Consider the following 22,346-nt stretch of genomic DNA (forward strand, 5'->3'; position numbering starts at 1 on the left):
TGCCAGAGCCGCTTCTCTCTTCCCGGGACGGAGTGGGGCTGGCTGGGCCAATGCGTCGTCCTCAAGCAATCCCGTGGCAGGGGCTCGGCGCTTCCCCCATCCGTTTCGGGCGAGCCTCCCAGCTCAGGGCGCCCACAGAGAGTTTGGCCGGCAGGCCGGCGTCGCCGTCACGACCTCGCCGAGAGCCGGGTGTTGAGCTCGGTGCACTCCGAACGCAGGCTCCGGTGGGTTCGACTGAGGGCGGGCGCCCGGCTGAGGGAAGCGGGGCTGCTGTCAGAAGGCCTCCTGTGCCCTCACAACGAGTGTGTTTGCTCTGCTGTGGGTCCCGCGTCACGGTCGTGGCAGGAGCCGCTCCCGACGCCCTTGCGAAGGGCTTCGCTGAGGCCCAGGTCGGGGGCCTCCTTCTAGGACGGCCCCCGACCTGAGGCCCGGCACGCAGCCTCCCTGAGGCTTCCGCCACCCCCGCCGCGGCCAAGCTTTCTCTCGGGCAAAAGAGGCCTGCTCGCGGAAGGGAGCTCGGCTTCAGGCTTGCTTCTCGGAGGTAAGGCTGTCGTGCTCACTCGAGGTTTCCGGGCTAAGCGTTGAGAAGGCATCCTTCTCCGTGGAGCGACGTGTGTGTGGACGTGGAAGGGGATGGCATTCCACCCTGCCTTGTTTCGCACAGGGAGGTCGGGGGGCTTGACCTCAGGGGGTCCAACCCCCGGCGCGTCAGCAAACCGCTTCCCCGTGTAGGACGTGAGGCGCCGGCCCGGGAGAGGCCGGCCCCACAGCCCGGGCGCTCGTGCCTCTCGAAGCACGCCCTACCTCTCTCCTCCCCGCTTCTCTCTTCGCACTCATCTTTCCCTGGGCGCACGTTTTCCCGGCAGCACCGTGTTGCACGGAATCCAGGGCGAAGCTGTCTCCTTCGGTTGCCAGGCCCGGGCGTGTGTCGACCTTGACACCACGAAGCCCGCTGTCGCCCCGGACGTGCTGGCGGCACCCGCCGGTCCCTGGATTGGAGGCCGAAGCCGGCAGCGTGTGCGCATCTTCCTCCGCCTCTGAGAGAAGGCGTTGTGCTTTCGGGGAATGGGGAGGTGAAAGGGCCCCCTCCGGGAAGCGCGTTCCAAGAGCTGAGGGTTGGGTGCCTTGCTCCGTGCTTCTAGGTGCCAGAGCCGCTTCTCTCTTCCCGGGACGGAGTGGGGCTGGCTGGGCCAATGCGTCGTCCTGAAGCAATCCCGTGGCAGGGCCTCGGCGCTTCCCCCGTCCGTTTCGGGCGAGCCTCCCAGCTCAGGGCGCCCCCAGAGAGTTTGGCCGGCAGGCCGGCGTCGCCATCACGACCTCGCCGAGAGCCGGGTGTTCAGCTCGGTGCACTCCGAACGCAGGCTCCGGCGGGTTCGACTGAGGGCGGGCGCCCGGCTGAGGGAAGCGGGGCTGCTGTCAGAAGGCCTCCCGTGCCCTCACAACGAGTGTGTTTGCTCTGCTGTGGGTCCCGCGTCACGGTCGTGGCAGGAGCCGCTCCCGACGCCCTTGCGAAGGGCTTCGCTGAGGCCCAGGTCGGGGGCCTCCTTCTAGGACGGCCCCCGACCTGAGGCCCGGCACGCAGCCTCCCTGAGGCTTCCGCCACCCCCGCCGCGGCCAAGCTTTCTCTCTGGGCGAAAGAGGCCTGCTTGCGGAAGGGAGCTCGGCTTCAGGCTTGCTTCTCGGAGGTAAGGCTGTCGTGCTCACTCGAGGTTTCCGGGCTAAGCGTTGAGAAGGCATCCTTCTCCGTGGAGCGACGTGTGTGTGGACGTGGAAGGGGATGGCATTCCACTCTGCCCTGTTTCGCACAGGGAGGTCGGGGGGCTTGACCTCAGGGGGTCCAACCCCCGCCGCGACAGCAAACCGCTTCCCCGTGTAGGACGTGAGGCGCCGGCCCGGGAGAGGCCGGCCACAGCCCGCGAGCTCGTGCCTCACGAAGCGCGCCCTTCCTCTCTCCTCCCCGCTTCTCTCTTCGCACTCATCTTTCCCTGGGCAGACGTTTTCCCGGCAGCACCGTGTTGCACGGAATCCAGGGCGGAGCTGTCTCCTTCGGTTGCCAGGCCCGGGCGTGTGTCGACCTTGACACCACGAAGCCCGCTGTTGCCCCGGACGTGCTGGTGGCACCCGCCGGTCCCTGGATTGGAGGCCGAAGCCGGCAGCGTGTGCGCATCTTCCTCCGCCTCTGAGAGAAGGCTTTGTGCTTTCGGGGTATGGTGAGGTGAAAGGGCCCCCTCTGGGAACCGCGTTCCAAGAGCTGAGGGTTGGGTGCCTTGCTCCGTGCTTCTAGGTGCCAGAGCCGCTTCTCTCTTCCCGGGACGGAGTGGGGCTGGCTGGGCCAATGCGTCGTCCTGAAGCAATCCCGTGGCAGGGGCTCGGCGCTTCCCCCGTCCGTTTCGGGCGAGCCTCCCAGCTCAGGGCGCCCCCAGAGAGTTTGGCCGGCAGGCCGGCGTCGCCGTCACGACCTCGCCGAGAGCCGGGTGTTCAGCGCGGTGCACTCCGAACGCAGGCTCCGGTGGGTTCGACTGAGGGAGGGCGCCCGGCTGAGGGAAGCGGGGCTGCTGTCAGAAGGCCTCCCGTGCCCTCACAACGAGTGTGTTTGCTCTGCTGTGGGTCCCGCGTCACGGTCGTGGCAGGAGCCGCTCCCGACGCCCTTGCGAAGGGCTTCGCTGAAGTCCAGGTCGGGGGCCTCCTTCTAGGACGGCCCCCGACCTGAGGCCCGGCACGCAGCCTCCCTGAGGCTTCCGCCACCCCCGCCGCGGCCAAGCTTTCTCTCGTGCAAAAGAGGCCTGCTCGCGGAAGGGAGCTCGGCTTCAGGCTTGCTTCTCGGAGGTAAGGCTGTGGTGCTCCCTCGAGGTTTCCGGGCTAACCGTTGAGAAGGCATCCTTCTCCGTGGAGCAACGTGTGTGTGGACGTGGAAGGGGATGGCATTCCACCCTGCCTTGTTTCGCACAGGGAGGTCGGGGGGCTTGACCTCAGGGGGTCCAACCCCCGGCGCGTCAGCAAACCGCTTCCCCGTGTAGGACGTGATGCGCCGGCCCGGGAGAGGCCGGCCCCACAGCACGCGAGGTCGTGCCTCACGAAGCGCGCCCTGCCTCTCTCCTCCCCGCTTCTCTCTTCGCACTCATCTTTCCCTGGGCGGACGTTTTCCGGCAGCACCGTGTTGCACGGAATCCAGGGCGGAGCTGTCTCCGTCGGTTGCCAGGCCCGGGCGTGTGTCGACCTTGACACCGCGAAGCCCGCTGGCGCCCCGGATGTGCTGGCGGCACCCGCCGGTCCCTGAAGTGGAGGCCCAAGCCGGCAGCGTGTGCGCGTCTTCCTCTGCCTCTGAGAGAAGGCGTTGTGCTTTTGGGGAATGGGGAGGTGAAAGGGCCCCCTCCGGGAAGCGCGTTCCAGGAGCTGAGGGTTGGGTGCCTTGCTCCGTGCTTCTAGGTGCCAGAGCCGCTTCTCTCTTCCCGGGACTGAGTGGGACTGGCTGGGCCAATGCGTCGTCCTGAAGCAATCCCGTGGCAGGGGCTCGGCGCTTCCCCCGTCCGTTTCGGGCGAGCCTCCCAGCTCAGGGCTCCCCCAGAGAGTTTGGCCGGCAGGCTGGCGTCGCCTTCACGTCCTCACCGAGAGCCGGGTGTTGAGCTCGGTGCACTCCGAACGCAGGCTCCGGTGGGTTCAACTGAGGGCGGGCGCCCGGCTGAGGGAAGCGGGGCTGCTGTCAGAATGCCTCCCGTGCCCTCACAACGAGTGTGTTTGCTCTGCTGTGGGTCCCGCGTCACGGTCGTGGCAGAAGCCGCTCCCGACGCCCTTGCGAAGGGCTTCGCTGAGGCCCAGGTCGGGGGCCTCCTTCTAGGACGGCGCCCGACCTGAGGCCCGGCACGCAGCCTCCCTGAGGCTTCCGCCACCCCCGCCGCGGCCAAGCTTTCTCTCTGGGCGAAAGAGGCCTGCTTGCGGAAGGGAGCTCGGCTTCAGGCTTGCTTCTCGGAGGTAAGGCTGTGGTGCTCACTCGAGGTTTCCGGGCTAAGCGTTGAGAAGGCATCCTTCTCCGTGGAGCGACGTGTGTGTGTGGACGTGGACGGGGATGGCATTCCACCCTGCCCTGTTTCGCACAGGGAGGTCGGGGGGCTTGACCTCAGGGGGTCCAACCCCCGGCGCGTCAGCAAACTGCTTCCCCGTGTAGGAGGTGAGGCGCCGGCCCGGGAGAAGCCGGCCCCACAGCCCGCGCGCTCGTGCCTCACGAAGCGCGCCCTTCCTCTCTCCTCCCCGCTTCTCTCTTCGCACTCATCTTTCCCTGGGCGGACGTTTTCCCGGCAGCACCGTGTTGCACGGCATCCAGGGCGGAGCTGTCTCCTTCGGGTGCCAGGCCCGGGCGTGTGTCAACCTTGACACCGCGAAGCCCGCTGTCGCCCCGGACGTGCTGGCGGCACCCGCCGGTCCCTGGAGTGGAGGCCCAAGCCGGCAGCGTGTGCGCGTCTTCCTCCGCCTCTGAGAGAAGGCGTTGTGCTTTCGGGGAATGGGGAGGTGAAAGGGCCCCCTCCGGGAAGCGCGTTCCAGGAGCTGAGGGTTGGGTGCCTTGCTCCGTGCTTCTAGGTGCCAGAGCCGATTCTCTCTTCCCGGGACGGAGTTTGGCTGGCTGGGCCAATGCGTCGTCCTGAAGCAATCCCGTGGCAGGGGCTCGGCGCTTCCCCCGCCCGTTTCGGGCGAGCCTCCCAGCTCAGGGCGCCCCCAGAGAGTTTGGCCTGCAGGCCGGCGTCGCCGTCATGACCTCGCCGAGAGCCGGGTCTTCAGCTCGGTGCACTCCGAACGCAGGCGCCGGTGGGTTCGACTGAGGGCGGACGCCCGGCTGAGGGATGCGGGGCTGCTGTCAGAAGGCCTCCCGTGCCCTCACAACGAGTGTGTTTGCTCTGCTGTGGGTCCCGCGTCACGGTCGTGGCACGAGCCGCTCCCGATGCCCTTGCGAAGGGCTTCGCTGAAGCCCAGGTCGGGGGCCTCCTTCTAGGACGGCCCCCGATCTGAGGCCTGGCACGCAGCCTCCCTGAGGCTGCCGCCACCCCCGCCGCGGCCAAGCTTTCTCTCTGGGCGAAAGAGGCCTGCTTGCGGAAGGGAGCTCGGCTTCAGGCTTGCTTCTCGGAGGTAAGGCTGGGGTGCTCACTCGAGGTTTCCGGGCTAAGCGTTGAGAAGGCATCCTTCTCCGTGGAGCGACGTGTGTGTGGACGTGGACGGGGTTGGCATTCCACCCTGCCCTGTTTCGCACAGGGAGGTCGGGGGGCTTGACCTCAGGGGGTCCAACCCCCGGCGCGTCAGCAAACCGCTTCCCCGTGTAGGACGTGAGGCGCCGGCCCGGGAGAGGCCGGCCCCACAGCCCGGGCGCTCGTGCCTCACGAAGCGCGCCCTGCCTCTCTCCTCCCCGCTTCTCTCTTCGCACTCATCTTTCCCTGGGCGGACGTTTTCCCGGCAGCACCGTGTTGCACGGCATCCAGGGCTGAGCTTTCTCCTTCGGGTGCCAGGCCCGGGCGTGTGTCGACCTTGACACCGCGAAGCCCGCTGTCGCCCCGGACGTGCTGGCGGCACCCGCCGGTCCCTGGAGTGGAGGCCCAAGCCGGCAGCGTGTGCGCGTCTTCCTCCACCTCTGAGAGAAGGCGTTGTGCTTTCAGGGAATGGGGAGGTGAAAGGGCCCCCTCCGGGAAGCGCGTTCCAAGAGCTGAGGGTTGGGTGACTTGCTCCGTGCTTCTAGGTGCCAGAGCCGCTTCTCTCTTCCCGGGACGGAGTGGGGCTGGCTGGGCCAATGCGTCGTCCTGAAGCAATCCCGTGGCAGGGGCTCGGCGCTTCCCCCGCCCGTTTCGGGCGAGCCTCCCAGCTCAGGGCGCCCCCAGAGAGTTTGGCCGGCAGGCCGGCGTCGCCGTCACGACCTCGCCGAGAGCCGGGTGTTGAGCTCGGTGCACTCCGAACGCAGGCTCCGGTGGGTTCGACTGACGGCGGGCGCCCGGCTGATGGAAGCGGGGCTGCTGTCAGAAGGCCTCCCGTGCCCTCACAAGGAGTGTGTTTGCTCTGCTGTGGGTCCCGCGTAACGGTCGTGGCAGGAGCCGCTCCCGACGCCCTTGCAAAGGGCTTCGCTGAGGCCCAGGTCGGGGCCTTCTTCTAGGACGGCCCCCGACCTGAGGCCCGGCACGCAGCCTCCCTGAGGCTTCCGCCACCCCCGCCGCGGCCAAGCTTTCTCTCGGGCGAAAGAGGCCTGCTCGCGGAAGGGAGCTCGGCTTCAGGCTTGCTTCTCGGAGGTAAGGCTGTGGTGCTCACTCGAGGTTTCCGTGCTAAGCGTTGAGAAGGCATCCTTCTCCGTGGAGCGACGTGTGTGTGGACGTGGACGGGGATGGCATTCCACCCTGCCCTGTTTCGCACAGGGAGGTCGGGGGGCTTGACCGCAGGGTGTCCAACCCCCGGCGCATCAGCAAACCGCTTCCCCGTGTAGGACGTGATGCGCCGGCCCGGGAGACACCGGCCACACAGCCCGGGCGCTCGTGCCTCACGAAGCGCGCCCTGCCTCTCTCCTCCCCGCTTCTCTCTTCGCACTCATCTTTCCCTGGGCGGACGTTTTCCCGGCAGCACCGGGTTGCACGGAATCCAGGGCGGAGCTGTCTCCTTCGTTTGCCAGGCCCGGGCGTGTGTCGACCTTGACACCGCGAAGCCCGCTGTCGCCCCGGACGTGCTGGCGGCACCCGGCGGTCCCTGGAGTGGAGGCCCAACCCGGCAGCGTGTGCGCGTCTTCCTCCGCCTCTGAGAGAAGGCTTTGTGCTTTCGGGGAATGGGGAGGTGAAAGGGCCCCCTCCGGGAAGCGCGTTCCAGTAGCTGAGGGTTGGGTGCCTTGCTCCGTGCTTCTAGGTGCCAGAGCCGCTTCTCTCTTCCCGGGACCGAGTGGGGCTGGCTGGGCCAATGCGTCGTCCTGAAGCAATCCCGTGGCAGGGGCTCGGCGCTTCCCCCGTCCGTTTCGGGCAAGCCTCCCAGCTCAGGGCGCCCCCAGAGAGTTTGGCCGGCAGGCCGGCGTCGCCGTCACGACCTCGCCGAGAGCCGGGTGTTCAGCGCGGTGCACTACGAACGCAGGCTCCGGTGGGTTCAACTGAGGGCGGGCGCCCGGCTGAGGGAAGCGGGGCTGCTGTCAGAATGCCTCCCGTGCCCTCACAACGAGTGTGTTTGCTCTGCTGTGGGTCCCGCGTCACGGTCGTGGCAGAAGCCGCTCCCGACGCCCTTGCGAAGGGCTTCGCTGAGGCCCAGGTCGGGGGCCTCCTTCTAGGACGGCGCCCGACCTGAGGCCCGGCACGCAGCCTCCCTGAGGCTTCCGCCACCCCCGCCGCGGCCAAGCTTTCTCTCTGGGCGAAAGAGGCCTGCTTGCGGAAGGGAGCTCGGCTTCAGGCTTGCTTCTCGGAGGTAAGGCTGTGGTGCTCACTCGAGGTTTCCGGGCTAAGCGTTGAGAAGGCATCCTTCTCCGTGGAGCGACGTGTGTGTGTGGACGTGGACGGGGATGGCATTCCACCCTGCCCTGTTTCGCACAGGGAGGTCGGGGGGCTTGACCTCAGGGGGTCCAACCCCCGGCGCGTCAGCAAACTGCTTCCCCGTGTAGGAGGTGAGGCGCCGGCCCGGGAGAAGCCGGCCCCACAGCCCGCGCGCTCGTGCCTCACGAAGCGCGCCCTTCCTCTCTCCTCCCCGCTTCTCTCTTCGCACTCATCTTTCCCTGGGCGGACGTTTTCCCGGCAGCACCGTGTTGCACGGCATCCAGGGCGGAGCTGTCTCCTTCGGGTGCCAGGCCCGGGCGTGTGTCAACCTTGACACCGCGAAGCCCGCTGTCGCCCCGGACGTGCTGGCGGCACCCGCCGGTCCCTGGAGTGGAGGCCCAAGCCGGCAGCGTGTGCGCGTCTTCCTCCGCCTCTGAGAGAAGGCGTTGTGCTTTCGGGGAATGGGGAGGTGAAAGGGCCCCCTCCGGGAAGCGCGTTCCAGGAGCTGAGGGTTGGGTGCCTTGCTCCGTGCTTCTAGGTGCCAGAGCCGATTCTCTCTTCCCGGGACGGAGTTTGGCTGGCTGGGCCAATGCGTCGTCCTGAAGCAATCCCGTGGCAGGGGCTCGGCGCTTCCCCCGCCCGTTTCGGGCGAGCCTCCCAGCTCAGGGCGCCCCCAGAGAGTTTGGCCTGCAGGCCGGCGTCGCCGTCATGACCTCGCCGAGAGCCGGGTCTTCAGCTCGGTGCACTCCGAACGCAGGCGCCGGTGGGTTCGACTGAGGGCGGACGCCCGGCTGAGGGATGCGGGGCTGCTGTCAGAAGGCCTCCCGTGCCCTCACAACGAGTGTGTTTGCTCTGCTGTGGGTCCCGCGTCACGGTCGTGGCACGAGCCGCTCCCGATGCCCTTGCGAAGGGCTTCGCTGAAGCCCAGGTCGGGGGCCTCCTTCTAGGACGGCCCCCGATCTGAGGCCTGGCACGCAGCCTCCCTGAGGCTGCCGCCACCCCCGCCGCGGCCAAGCTTTCTCTCTGGGCGAAAGAGGCCTGCTTGCGGAAGGGAGCTCGGCTTCAGGCTTGCTTCTCGGAGGTAAGGCTGGGGTGCTCACTCGAGGTTTCCGGGCTAAGCGTTGAGAAGGCATCCTTCTCCGTGGAGCGACGTGTGTGTGGACGTGGACGGGGTTGGCATTCCACCCTGCCCTGTTTCGCACAGGGAGGTCGGGGGGCTTGACCTCAGGGGGTCCAACCCCCGGCGCGTCAGCAAACCGCTTCCCCGTGTAGGACGTGAGGCGCCGGCCCGGGAGAGGCCGGCCCCACAGCCCGGGCGCTCGTGCCTCACGAAGCGCGCCCTGCCTCTCTCCTCCCCGCTTCTCTCTTCGCACTCATCTTTCCCTGGGCGGACGTTTTCCCGGCAGCACCGTGTTGCACGGCATCCAGGGCTGAGCTTTCTCCTTCGGGTGCCAGGCCCGGGCGTGTGTCGACCTTGACACCGCGAAGCCCGCTGTCGCCCCGGACGTGCTGGCGGCACCCGCCGGTCCCTGGAGTGGAGGCCCAAGCCGGCAGCGTGTGCGCGTCTTCCTCCACCTCTGAGAGAAGGCGTTGTGCTTTCAGGGAATGGGGAGGTGAAAGGGCCCCCTCCGGGAAGCGCGTTCCAAGAGCTGAGGGTTGGGTGACTTGCTCCGTGCTTCTAGGTGCCAGAGCCGCTTCTCTCTTCCCGGGACGGAGTGGGGCTGGCTGGGCCAATGCGTCGTCCTGAAGCAATCCCGTGGCAGGGGCTCGGCGCTTCCCCCGCCCGTTTCGGGCGAGCCTCCCAGCTCAGGGCGCCCCCAGAGAGTTTGGCCGGCAGGCCGGCGTCGCCGTCACGACCTCGCCGAGAGCCGGGTGTTGAGCTCGGTGCACTCCGAACGCAGGCTCCGGTGGGTTCGACTGACGGCGGGCGCCCGGCTGATGGAAGCGGGGCTGCTGTCAGAAGGCCTCCCGTGCCCTCACAAGGAGTGTGTTTGCTCTGCTGTGGGTCCCGCGTAACGGTCGTGGCAGGAGCCGCTCCCGACGCCCTTGCAAAGGGCTTCGCTGAGGCCCAGGTCGGGGCCTTCTTCTAGGACGGCCCCCGACCTGAGGCCCGGCACGCAGCCTCCCTGAGGCTTCCGCCACCCCCGCCGCGGCCAAGCTTTCTCTCGGGCGAAAGAGGCCTGCTCGCGGAAGGGAGCTCGGCTTCAGGCTTGCTTCTCGGAGGTAAGGCTGTGGTGCTCACTCGAGGTTTCCGTGCTAAGCGTTGAGAAGGCATCCTTCTCCGTGGAGCGACGTGTGTGTGGACGTGGACGGGGATGGCATTCCACCCTGCCCTGTTTCGCACAGGGAGGTCGGGGGGCTTGACCGCAGGGTGTCCAACCCCCGGCGCATCAGCAAACCGCTTCCCCGTGTAGGACGTGATGCGCCGGCCCGGGAGACACCGGCCACACAGCCCGGGCGCTCGTGCCTCACGAAGCGCGCCCTGCCTCTCTCCTCCCCGCTTCTCTCTTCGCACTCATCTTTCCCTGGGCGGACGTTTTCCCGGCAGCACCGGGTTGCACGGAATCCAGGGCGGAGCTGTCTCCTTCGTTTGCCAGGCCCGGGCGTGTGTCGACCTTGACACCGCGAAGCCCGCTGTCGCCCCGGACGTGCTGGCGGCACCCGGCGGTCCCTGGAGTGGAGGCCCAACCCGGCAGCGTGTGCGCGTCTTCCTCCGCCTCTGAGAGAAGGCTTTGTGCTTTCGGGGAATGGGGAGGTGAAAGGGCCCCCTCCGGGAAGCGCGTTCCAGTAGCTGAGGGTTGGGTGCCTTGCTCCGTGCTTCTAGGTGCCAGAGCCGCTTCTCTCTTCCCGGGACCGAGTGGGGCTGGCTGGGCCAATGCGTCGTCCTGAAGCAATCCCGTGGCAGGGGCTCGGCGCTTCCCCCGTCCGTTTCGGGCAAGCCTCCCAGCTCAGGGCGCCCCCAGAGAGTTTGGCCGGCAGGCCGGCGTCGCCGTCACGACCTCGCCGAGAGCCGGGTGTTCAGCGCGGTGCACTACGAACGCAGGCTCCGGTGGGTTCGACTGAGGGCGGGCGCCCGGCTGAGGGAAGCGGGGCTGCCGTCAGAAGGCCTCCCGTGCCCTCACAACGAGTGTGTTTGCTCTGCTGTGGGTCCCGTGTCACGGTCGTGGCACGAGCCGCTCCCGACGCCCTTGCGAAGGGCTTCGCTGAGGCCCAGGTCGGGGGCCTCCTTCTAGGACGGCCCCCGATCTGAGGCCCGGCACGCAGCCTCCCTGAGGCTTCCGCCACCCCCGCCGTGGCCAAGCTTTCTCTCTTGGCGAAAGAGGCCTGCTCGCGGAAGGGAGCTCGGCTTCAGGCTTGCTTCTCGGAGGTAAGGCTGTGGTGCTCACTCGAGGATTCCGGGCTAAGCGTTGAGAAGGCATCCTTCTCCGTGGAGCGACGTGTGTGTGGACGTGGACGGGGATGGCATTCCACCCTGCCCTGTTTCGCACAGGGAGGTCGGGGGGCTTGACCTCAGGGGGTCCAACCCCCGGCGCGTCAGCAAACCGCTTCCCCGTATAGGACGTGAGGCGCCGGCCCGGGAGAGGCCGGCCCCACAGGCCGCGAGCTCGTGCCTCACGAAGCGCGCCCTGCCTCTCTCCTCCCCGCTTCTCTCTTCGCACTCATCTTTCCCTGGGCGGACATTTTCCCGGCAGCACGTGTTGCACGGAATCCATGGCGGAGCTGTCTCGTTCGGTTGCCAGGCCCGGGCGTGTGTCGACCTTGACACCGCGAAGCCCGCTGTCGTCCCTGACGTGCTGGCGGCACCCGCCGGTCCCTGGAGTGGAGGCCCAAGCCGGCAGCGTGTGCGCGTCTTCCTCCGCCTCTGAGAGAAGGTGTTGTGCTTTCGGGGAATTGGGAGGTGAAAGGGCCCTTTCCGGGAACCGCGTTCCAAGAGCTGAGGGTTGGGTGCCTTGCTCCGTGCTTCTAGGTGCCAGAGCCGCTTCTCTCTTCCCGGGACGGAGTGGGGCTGGCTGGGCCAATGCGTCGTCCTGAAGCAATCCCGTGGCAGGGGCTCGGCGCTTCCCCCGTCCGTTTCGGGCGAGCCTCCCAGCTCAGGGCGCCCCCAGAGAGTTTGGCCTGCAGGCCGGCGTCGCCGTCACGACCTCGCCGAGAGCCGGGTGTTCAGCTCGGTGCACTCCGAACGCGGGCTCCGGTGGGTTCGACTGAGGGCGGGCGCCCGGCTGAGGGAAGCGGCGCTGCTGTCAGAAGGCCTCCCGTGCCCTCACAACGAGTGTGTTTGCTCTGCTGTGGGTCCCGCGTAACGGTCGTGGCAGGAGCCGCTCCCGACGCCCTTGCGAAGGGCTTCGCTGAGGCCCAGGTCGGGGGCCTCCTTCTAGGACGGCGCCCGACCTGAGGCCCGGCACGCAGCCTCCCTGAGGCTTCCGCCACCCCAGTCGCGGCCAAGCTTTCTCTCGGGCGGAAGAGGCCTGCTCGCGGAAGGGAGCTCGGCTTCAGGCTTGCTTCTCGGAGGTAAGGCTGTGGTGCACACTCGAGGTTTCCGGGCTAAGCGTTGAGAAGGCATCCTTCTCCGTGGAGCGACGTGTGTGTGTGGACGTGGACGGGGATGGCATTCCACCCTGCCCTGTTTCGCACAGGGAGGTCGGGGGGCTTGACCTCAGGGGGTCCAACCCCCGGGGCGTCAGCAAACCGCTTCCCCGTGTAGGACGTGAGGCGCCGGCCCGGGAGAGGCCGGCCCCACAGCCCGCGAGGTCGTGCCTCACGAAGCGCGCCCTTCCTCTCTCCTCACCGCTTCTCTCTTCGCACTCATCTTTCCCTGGGCGGACGTTTTCCGGCAGCACCGTGTTGCACGGCATCCAGGGCGGAGCTGTCTCCTTCGGTTGCCAGGCCCGGGCGTGTGTCGACCTTGACACCGCGAAGCCCGCTGGCGCCCCGGACGTGCTGGCGGCACCCGCCGGTCCCTGAAGTGGAGGCCCAAGCCGGCAGCGTGTGCGCGTCTTCCTCTGCCTCTGAGAGAAGGCGTTGTGCTTTTGGGGAATGGGGAGGTGAAAGGGCCCCCTCCGGGAAGCGCGTTCCAGGAGCTGAGGGTTGGGTGCCTTGCTCCGTGCTTCTAGGTGCCAGAGCCGCTTCTCTCTTCCCGGGACGGAGTGGGGCTGGCTGGGCCAATGCGTCGTCCTGAAGCAATCCAGTGGCAGGGGCTCGGCGCTTCCCCGTCCGTTTCGGGCGAGCCTCCCAGCTCAGGGCGCCCCCAGAGAGTTTGGCCAGAAGGCCGGCGTCGACTTCACGTCCTCACCGAGAGCCGGGTGTTCAGCTCGGTGCACTCCGAACGCAGGCTCAGGTGGGTTCGACTGAGGGCGGGCGCCCGGCTGAGGGAAGCGGGGCTTCTGTCAGAAGGCCTCCCGTGCCCTCACAACGAGTGTGTTTGCTCTGCTGTGGGTCCCGCGTCACGGTCGTGGCAGAAGCCGCACCCGACGCCCTTGCAAAGGGCTTCGCTGAGGCCCAGGTCAGGGGCCTCCTTCTAGGACGGCGCCCGACCTGAGGCCCGGCACGCAGCCTCCCTGAGGCTTCCGCCACCCCCGCCGCGGCCAAGCTTTCTCTCGGGCGAAAGAGGCCTGCTCGCGGAAGGGAGCTCGGCTTCAGGCTTGCTTCTCGGAGGTAAGGCTGTGGTGCTCACTCGAGGATTCCGGGCTAAGCGTTGAGAAGGCATCCTTCTCCGTGGAGCGACGTGTGTGTGGACGTGGACGGGGATGGCATTCCACCCTGCCCTGTTTCGCACAGGGAGGTCGGGGGGCTTGACCTCAGGGGGTCCAACCCCCGGCGCGTCAGCAAACCGCTTCCCCGTATAGGACGTGAGGCGCCGGCCCGGGAGAGGCCGGCCCCACAGGCCGCGAGCTCGTGCCTCACGAAGCGCGCCCTGCCTCTCTCCTCCCCGCTTCTCTCTTCGCACTCATCTTTCCCTGGGCGGACATTTCCCGGCAGCACGTGTTGCACGGAATCCATGGCGGAGCTGTCTCGTTCGGTTGCCAGGCCCGGGCGTGTGTCGACCTTGACACCGCGAAGCCCGCTGTCGTCCCTGACGTGCTGGCGGCACCCGCCGGTCCCTGGAGTGGAGGCCCAAGCCGGCAGCGTGTGCGCGTCTTCCTCCGCCTCTGAGAGAAGGTGTTGTGCTTTCGGGGAATTGGGAGGTGAAAGGGCCCTTTCCGGGAACCGCGTTCCAAGAGCTGAGGGTTGGGTGCCTTGCTCCGTGCTTCTAGGTGCCAGAGCCGCTTCTCTCTTCCCGGGACGGAGTGGGGCTGGCTGGGCCAATGCGTCGTCCTGAAGCAATCCCGTGGCAGGGGCTCGGCGCTTCCCCCGTCCGTTTCGGGCGAGCCTCCCAGCTCAGGGCGCCCCCAGAGAGTTTGGCCGGCAGGCCGGCGTCGCCGTCACGACCTCGCCGAGAGCCGGGTGTTCAGCTAGGTTCACTCCGAACGCAGGCTCCGGCGGGTTCGACTGAGGGCGGGCGCCCGGCTGAGGGAAGCGGGGCTGCTGTCAGAAGGCCTCCCGTGCCCTCACAACGAGTGTGTTTGCTCTGCTGTGGGTCCCGCGTCACGGTCGTGGCAGGAGCCGCTCCCGACGCCCTTGCGAAGGGCTTCGCTGAGGCCCAGGTCGGGGGCCTCCTTCTAGGACGGCCCCCGACCTGAGGCCCGGCACGCAGCCTCCCTGAGGCTTCCGCCACCCCCGCCGCGGCCAAGCTTTCTCTCTGGGCGAAAGAGGCCTGCTTGCGGAAGGGAGCTCGGCTTCAGGCTTGCTTCTCGGAGGTAAGGCTGTCGTGCTCACTCGAGGTTTCCGGGCTAAGCGTTGAGAAGGCATCCTTCTCCGTGGAGCGACGTGTGTGTGGACGTGGAAGGGGATGGCATTCCACACTGCCCTGTTTCGCACAGGGAGGTCGGGGGGCTTGACCTCAGGGGGTCCAACCCCCGGCGCGTCAGCAAACCGCTTCCCCGTGTAGGACGTGAGGCGCCGGCCCGGGAGAGGCCGGCCACAGCCCGCGAGCTCGTGCCTCACGAAGCGCGCCCTTCCTCTCTCCTCCCCGCTTCTCTCTTCGCACTCATCTTTCCCTGGGCAGACGTTTTCCCGGCAGCACCGTGTTGCACGGAATCCAGGGCGGAGCTGTCTCCTTCGGTTGCCAGGCCCGGGCGTGTGTCGACCTTGACACCACGAAGCCCGCTGTTGCCCCAGACGTGCTGGTGGCACCCGCCGGTCCCTGGATTGGAGGCCGAAGCCGGCAGCGTGTGCGCATCTTCCTCCGCCTCTGAGAGAAGGCTTTGTGCTTTCGGGGTATGGGGAGGTGAAAGGGCCCCCTCCGGGAACCGCGTTCCAAGAGCTGAGGGTTGGGTGCCTTGCTCCGTGCTTCTAGGTGCCAGAGCCGCTTCTCTCTTCCCGGGACGGAGTGGGGCTGGCTGGGCCAATGCGTCGTCCTGAAGCAATCCCGTGGCAGGGGCTCGGCGCTTCCCCCGTCCGTTTCGGGCGAGCCTCCCAGCTCAGGGCGCCCCCAGAGAGTTTGGCCGGCAGGCCGGCGTCGCCGTCACGACCTCGCCGAGAGCCGGGTGTTCAGCGCGGTGCACTCCGAACGCAGGCTCCGGTGGGTTCGACTGAGGGAGGGCGCCCGGCTGAGGGAAGCGGGGCTGCTGTCAGAAGGCCTCCCGTGCCCTCACAACGAGTGTGTTTGCTCTGCTGTGGGTCCCGCGTCACGGTCGTGGCAGGAGCCGCTCCCGACGCCCTTGCGAAGGGCTTCGCTGAAGTCCAGGTCGGGGGCCTCCTTCTAGGACGGCCCCCGACCTGAGGCCCGGCACGCAGCCTCCCTGAGGCTTCCGCCACCCCCGCCGCGGCCAAGCTTTCTCTCGTGCAAAAGAGGCCTGCTCGCGGAAGGGAGCTCGGCTTCAGGCTTGCTTCTCGGAGGTAAGGCTGTGGTGCTCCCTCGAGGTTTCCGGGCTAACCGTTGAGAAGGCATCCTTCTCCGTGGAGCAACGTGTGTGTGGACGTGGAAGGGGATGGCATTCCACCCTGCCTTGTTTCGCACAGGGAGGTCGGGGGGCTTGACCTCAGGGGGTCCAACCCCCGGCGCGTCAGCAAACCGCTTCCCCGTGTAGGACGTGATGCGCCGGCCCGGGAGAGGCCGGCCCCACAGCACGCGAGGTCGTGCCTCACGAAGCGCGCCCTGCCTCTCTCCTCCCCGCTTCTCTCTTCGCACTCATCTTTCCCTGGGCGGACGTTTTCCGGCAGCACCGTGTTGCACGGAATCCAGGGCGGAGCTGTCTCCGTTGGTTGCCAGGCCCGGGCGTGTGTCGACCTTGACACCGCGAAGCCCGCTGGCGCCCCGGATGTGCTGGCGGCACCCGCCGGTCCCTGAAGTGGAGGCCCAAGCCGGCAGCGTGTGCGCGTCTTCCTCTGCCTCTGAGAGAAGGTGTTGTGCTTTTGGGGAATGGGGAGGTGAAAGGGCCCCCTCCGGGAAGCGCGTTCCAGGAGCTGAGGGTTGGGTGCCTTGCTCCGTGCTTCTAGGTGCCAGAGCCGCTTCTCTCTTCCCGGGACTGAGTGGGACTGGCTGGGCCAATGCGTCGTCCTGAAGCAATCCCGTGGCAGGGGCTCGGCGCTTCCCCCGTCCGTTTCGGGCGAGCCTCCCAGCTCAGGGCTCCCCCAGAGAGTTTGGCCGGCAGGCTGGCGTCGCCTTCACGTCCTCACCGAGAGCCGGGTGTTGAGCTCGGTGCACTCCGAACGCAAGCTCCGGTGGGTTCAACTGAGGGCGGGCGCCCGGCTGAGGGAAGCGGGGCTGCTGTCAGAAGGCCTCCCGTGCCCTCACAACGAGTGTGTTTGCTCTGCTGTGGGTCCCGCGTCACGGTCGTGGCAGAAGCCGCTCCCGACGCCCTTGCGAAGGGCTTCGCTGAGGCCCAGGTCGGGGGCCTCCTTCTAGGACGGCGCCCGACCTGAGGCCCGGCACGCAGCCTCCCTGAGGCTTCCGCCACCCCCGCCGCGGCCAAGCTTTCTCTCTGGGCGAAAGAGGCCTGCTTGCGGAAGGGAGCTCGGCTTCAGGCTTGCTTCTCGGAGGTAAGGCTGTGGTGCTCACTCGAGGTTTCCGGGCTAAGCGTTGAGAAGGCATCCTTCTCCGTGGAGCGACGTGTGTGTGTGGACGTGGACGGGGATGGCATTCCACCCTGCCCTGTTTCGCACAGGGAGGTCGGGGGGCTTGACCTCAGGGGGTCCAACCCCCGGCGCGTCAGCAAACTGCTTCCCCGTGTAGGAGGTGAGGCGCCGGCCCGGGAGAAGCCGGCCCCACAGCCCGCGCGCTCGTGCCTCACGAAGCGCGCCCTTCCTCTCTCCTCCCCGCTTCTCTCTTCGCACTCATCTTTCCCTGGGCGGACGTTTTCCCGGCAGCACCGTGTTGCACGGCATCCAGGGCGGAGCTGTCTCCTTCGGGTGCCAGGCCCGGGCGTGTGTCAACCTTGACACCGCGAAGCCCGCTGTCGCCCCGGACGTGCTGGCGGCACCCGCCGGTCCCTGGAGTGGAGGCCCAAGCCGGCAGCGTGTGCGCGTCTTCCTCCGCCTCTGAGTGAAGGCGTTGTGCTTTCGGGGAATGGGGAGGTGAAAGGGCCCCCTCCGGGAAGCGCGTTCCAGGAGCTGAGGGTTGGGTGCCTTGCTCCGTGCTTCTAGGTGCCAGAGCCGATTCTCTCTTCCCGGGACGGAGTTTGGCTGGCTGGGCCAATGCGTCGTCCTGAAGCAATCCCGTGGCAGGGGCTCGGCGCTTCCCCCGCCCGTTTCGGGCGAGCCTCCCAGCTCAGGGCGCCCCCAGAGAGTTTGGCCTGCAGGCCGGCGTCGCCGTCATGACCTCGCCGAGAGCCGGGTCTTCAGCTCGGTGCACTCCGAACGCAGGCGCCGGTGGGTTCGACTGAGGGCGGACGCCCGGCTGAGGGATGCGGGGCTGCTGTCAGAAGGCCTCCCGTGCCCTCACAACGAGTGTGTTTGCTCTGCTGTGGGTCCCGCGTCACGGTCGTGGCACGAGCCGCTCCCGATGCCCTTGCGAAGGGCTTCGCTGAAGCCCAGGTCGGGGGCCTCCTTCTAGGACGGCCCCCGATCTGAGGCCTGGCACGTAGCCTCCCTGAGGCTGCCGCCACCCCCGCCGCGGCCAAGCTTTCTCTCTGGGCAAAAGAGGCCTGCTTGCGGAAGGGAGCTCGGCTTCAGGCTTGCTTCTCGGAGGTAAGGCTGGGGTGCTCACTCGAGGTTTCCGGGCTAAGCGTTGAGAAGGCATCCTTCTCCGTGGAGCGACGTGTGTGTGGACGTGGACGGGGTTGGCATTCCACCCTGCCCTGTTTCGCACAGGGAGGTCGGGGGGCTTGACCTCAGGGGGTCCAACCCCCGGCGCGTCAGCAAACCGCTTCCCCGTGTAGGACGTGAGGCGCCGGCCCGGGAGAGGCCGGCCCCACAGCCCGGGCGCTCGTGCCTCACGAAGCGCGCCCTGCCTCTCTCCTCCCCGCTTCTCTCTTCGCACTCATCTTTCCCTGGGCGGACGTTTTCCCGGCAGCACCGTGTTGCACGGCATCCAGGGCTGAGCTTTCTCCTTCGGGTGCCAGGCCCGGGCGTGTGTCGACCTTGACACCGCGAAGCCCGCTGTCGCCCCGGACGTGCTGGCGGCACCCGCCGGTCCCTGGAGTGGAGGCCCAAGCCGGCAGCGTGTGCGCGTCTTCCTCCGCCTCTGAGAGAAGGCGTTGTGCTTTCAGGGAATGGGGAGGTGAAAGGGCCCCCTCCGGGAAGCGCGTTCCAAGAGCTGAGGGTTGGGTGACTTGCTCCGTGCTTCTAGGTGCCAGAGCCGCTTCTCTCTTCCCGGGACGGAGTGGGGCTGGCTGGGCCAATGCGTCGTCCTGAAGCAATCCCGTGGCAGGGGCTCGGCGCTTCCCCCGCCCGTTTCGGGCGAGCCTCCCAGCTCAGGGCGCCCCCAGAGAGTTTGGCCTGCAGGCCGGCGTCGCCGTCACGACCTCGCCGAGAGCCGGGTGTTGAGCTCGGTGCACTCCGAACGCAGGCTCCGGTGGGTTCGACTGACGGCGGGCGCCCGGCTGATGGAAGCGGGGCTGCTGTCAGAAGGCCTCCCGTGCCCTCACAAGGAGTGTGTTTGCTCTGCTGTGGGTCCCGCGTAACGGTCGTGGCAGGAGCCGCTCCCGACGCCCTTGCAAAGGGCTTCGCTGAGGCCCAGGTCGGGGCCTTCTTCTAGGACGGCCCCCGACCTGAGGCCCGGCACGCAGCCTCCCTGAGGCTTCCGCCACCCCCGCCGCGGCCAAGCTTTCTCTCGGGCGAAAAGGCCTGCTCGCGGAAGGGAGCTCGGCTTCAGGCTTGCTTCTCGGAGGTAAGGCTGTGGTGCTCACTCGAGGTTTCCGGGCTAAGCGTTGAGAAGGCATCCTTCTCCGTGGAGCGACGTGTGTGTGGACGTGGACGGGGATGGCATTCCACCCTGCCCTGTTTCGCACAGGGAGGTCGGGGGGCTTGACCGCAGGGTGTCCAACCCCCGGCGCATCAGCAAACCGCTTCCCCGTGTAGGACGTGATGCGCCGGCCCGGGAGACACCGGCCACACAGCCCGGGCGCTCGTGCCTCACGAAGCGCGCCCTTCCTCTCTCCTCCCCGCTTCTCTCTTCGCACTCATCTTTCCCTGGGCGGACGTTTTCCCGGCAGCACCGTGTTGCACGGAATCCAGGGCGGAGCTGTCTCCTTCGGTTGCCAGGCCCGGGCGTGTGTCGACCTTGACACCACGAAGCCCGCTGTTGCCCCGGACGTGCTGGCGGCACCCGCCGGTCCCTGGATTGGAGGCCGAAGCCGGCAGCGTGTGCGCATCTTCCTCCGCCTCTGAGAGAAGGAGTTGTGCTTTCGGGGAATTGGGAGGTGAAAAGGCCCCCGCCGGGAAGCGCGTTCCAAGAGCTGAGGGTTGGGTGCCTTGCTCCGTGCTTCTAGGTGCCAGAGCCGCTTCTCTCTTCCCGGGACGGAGTGGGGCTGGCTGGGCCAATGCGTCGTCCTGAAGCAATCCCGTGGCAGGGGCTCGGCGCTTCCCCCGTCCGTTTCGGGCGAGCCTCCCAGCTCAGGGCGCCGCCAGAGAGTTTGGCCGGCAGGCCGGCGTCGCCGTCACGACCTCGCCGAGAGCCGGGTGTTCAGCTCGGTGCACTCCGAACGCAGGCTCCGGTGGGTTCGACTGAGGGCGGGCGCCCGGCTGAGGGAAGCGGGGCTGCTGTCAGAAGGCCTCCCGTGCCCTCACAACGAGTGTGTTTGCTCTGCTGTGGGTCCCGCGTCACGGTCGTGGCAGGAGCCGCTCCCGACGCCCTTGCGAAGGGCTTCGCTGAGGTCCAGGTCGGGGCCCTCCTTCTAGGACGGCCCCCGACCTGAGGCCCAGCACGCAGCCTCCCTGAGGCTTCCGCCACCCCCGCCGCGGCCAAGCTTTCTCTCTGGGCGAAAGAGGCCTGCTTGCGGAAGGGAGCTCGGCTTCAGGCTTGCTTCTCGGAGGTAAGGCTGTCGTGCTCACTCGAGGTTTCCGGGCTAAGCGTTGCGAAGGCATCCTTCTCCGTGGAGCGACGTGTGTGTGGACGTGGAAGGGGATGGCATTCCACCCTGCCTTGTTTCGCACAGGGAGGTCGGGGGGCTTGACCTCAGGGGGTCCAACCCCCGGCGCGTCAGCAAACCGCTTCCCCGTGTAGGACGTGAGGCGCCGGCCCGAGAGAGGCCGGCCCCACAGCCCGCGAGCTTGTGCCTCACGAAGTGCGCCCTGCCTCTCTCCTCCCCGCTTCTCTCTTCGCACTCATCTTTCCCTGGGCGGACGTTTTCCCGGCAGCACCGTGTTGCACGGCATCCAGGGCTGAGCTTTCTCCTTCGGGTGCCAGGCCCGGGCGTGTGTCGACCTTGACACCGCGAAGCCCGCTGTCGCCCCGGACGTGCTGGCGGCACCCGCCGGTCCCTGGAGTGGAGGCCCAATCCGGCAGTGTGTGCGCGTCTTCCTCCGCCTCTGAGAGAAGGCGTTGTGCTTTCGGGGAATGGGGAGGTGAAAGGGCCCCCTCCGGGAAGCGCGTTCCAGGAGCTGAGGGTTGGGTGCCTTGCTCCGTGCTTCTAGGTGCCAGAGCCGCTTCTCTCTTCCCGGGACGGAGTGGGGCTGGCTGGCCCAATGCGTCGTCCTGAAGCAATCCCGTGGCAGGGGCTCGGCGCTTCCCCCGTCCGTTTCGGGCGAGCCTCCCAGCTCAGGGCGCCCCCAGAGAGTTTGGCCTGCAGGCCGGCGTCGCCGTCACGACCTCGCCGAGAGCCGGGTGTTCAGCTCGGTGCACTCCGAAAGCAGGCTCCGGTGGGTTCGACTGAGGGCGGGCGCCCGGCTGAGGGAAGCGGGGCTGCTGTCAGAAGGCCTCCCGTGCCCTCACAACGAGTGTATTTGCTCGGCTGTGGGTCCCGCGTCACGGTCGTGGCAGGAGCCGCTCCCGACGCCCTTGCGAAGGGCTTCGCTGAGGCCCAGGTCGGGGGCCTCCTTCTAGGACGGCCCCCGACCTGAGGCCCGGCACGCAGCCTCCCTGAGGCTTCCGCCACCCCCGCCACGGCCAAGCTTTCTCTCTTGGCGAAAGAGGCCTGCTCGCGGAAGGGAGCTCGGCTTCAGGCTTGCTTCTCGGAGGTAAGGCTGTGGTGCTCACTCGAGGTTTCCGGGCTAAGCGTTGACAAGGCATCCTTCTCCGTGGAGCGACGTGTGTGTGGACGTGGACGGGGATGGCATTCCACCCTGCCCTGTTTCGCACAGGGAGGTCGGGGGGCTTGACCTCAGGGGGTCCAACCCCCGGCGCGTCAGCAAACCGCTTCCCCGTGTAGGACGTGAGGCGCCGGCCCGGGAGAGGCCGGCCACAGCCCGCGAGCTCGTGCCTCACGAAGCGCGCCCTTCCTCTCTCCTCCCCGCTTCTCTCTTCGTACTCATCTTTCCCTGGGCGGACGTTTTCCCGGCAGCACCGTGTTGCACGGAATCCAGGGCGGAGCTGTCTCCTTCGGTTGCCAGGCCCGGGCGTGTGTCGACCTTGACACCACGAAGCACGCTGTTGCCCCGGACGTGCTGGCGGCACCCGCCGGTCCCTGGATTGGGGCCGAAGCCGGCAGCGTGTGCGCATCTTCCTCCGCCTCTGAGAGAAGGTGTTGTGCTTTTGGGGAATGGGGAGGTGAAAAGGCCCCCTCCGGGAAGCGCGTTCCAAGAGCTGAGGGTTGGGTGCCTTGCTCCGTGCTTCTAGGTGCCAGAGCCGCTTCTCTCTTCCCGGGACGGAGTGGGGCTGGCTGGGCCAATGCGTCGTCCTGAAGCAATCCCGTGGCAGGGGCTCGGCGCTTCCCCCGTCCGTTTCGGGCAAGCCTCCCAGCTCAGGGCGCCCCCAGAGTGTTTGGCCGGCAGGCCGGCGTCGCCGTCACGACCTCGCCGAGAGCCGGGTGTTCACCTTGGTGCACTCCGAACGCAGGCTCAGGTGGGTTCGACTGAGGGCGGGCGCCCGGCTGAGGGAAGCGGGGCTGCTGTCAGAAGGCCTCCCGTGCCCTCACAACGAGTGTGTTTGCTCTGCTGTGGGTCCCGCGTCACGGTCGTGGCAGAAGCCGCTCCCGACGCCCTTGCAAAGGGCTTCGCTGAGGCCCAGGTCAGGGGCCTCCTTCTAGGACGGCGCCCGACCTGAGGCCCGGCACGCAGCCTCCCTGAGGCTTCCGCCACCCCCGCCGCGGCCAAGCTTTCTCTCGGGCGAAAGAGGCCTGCTCGCGGAAGGGAGCTCGGCTTCAGGCTTGCTTCTCGGAGGTAAGGCTGTGGTGCTCACTCGAGGTTTCCGGGCTAAGCGTTGACAAGGCATCCTTCTCCGTGGAGCGACGTGTGTGTGGACGTGGA

Source organism: Martes martes (genome assembly GCF_963455335.1).
Source record: "Martes martes genome assembly, chromosome: 2".
Lineage (NCBI taxonomy): Eukaryota > Metazoa > Chordata > Mammalia > Carnivora > Mustelidae > Martes > Martes martes.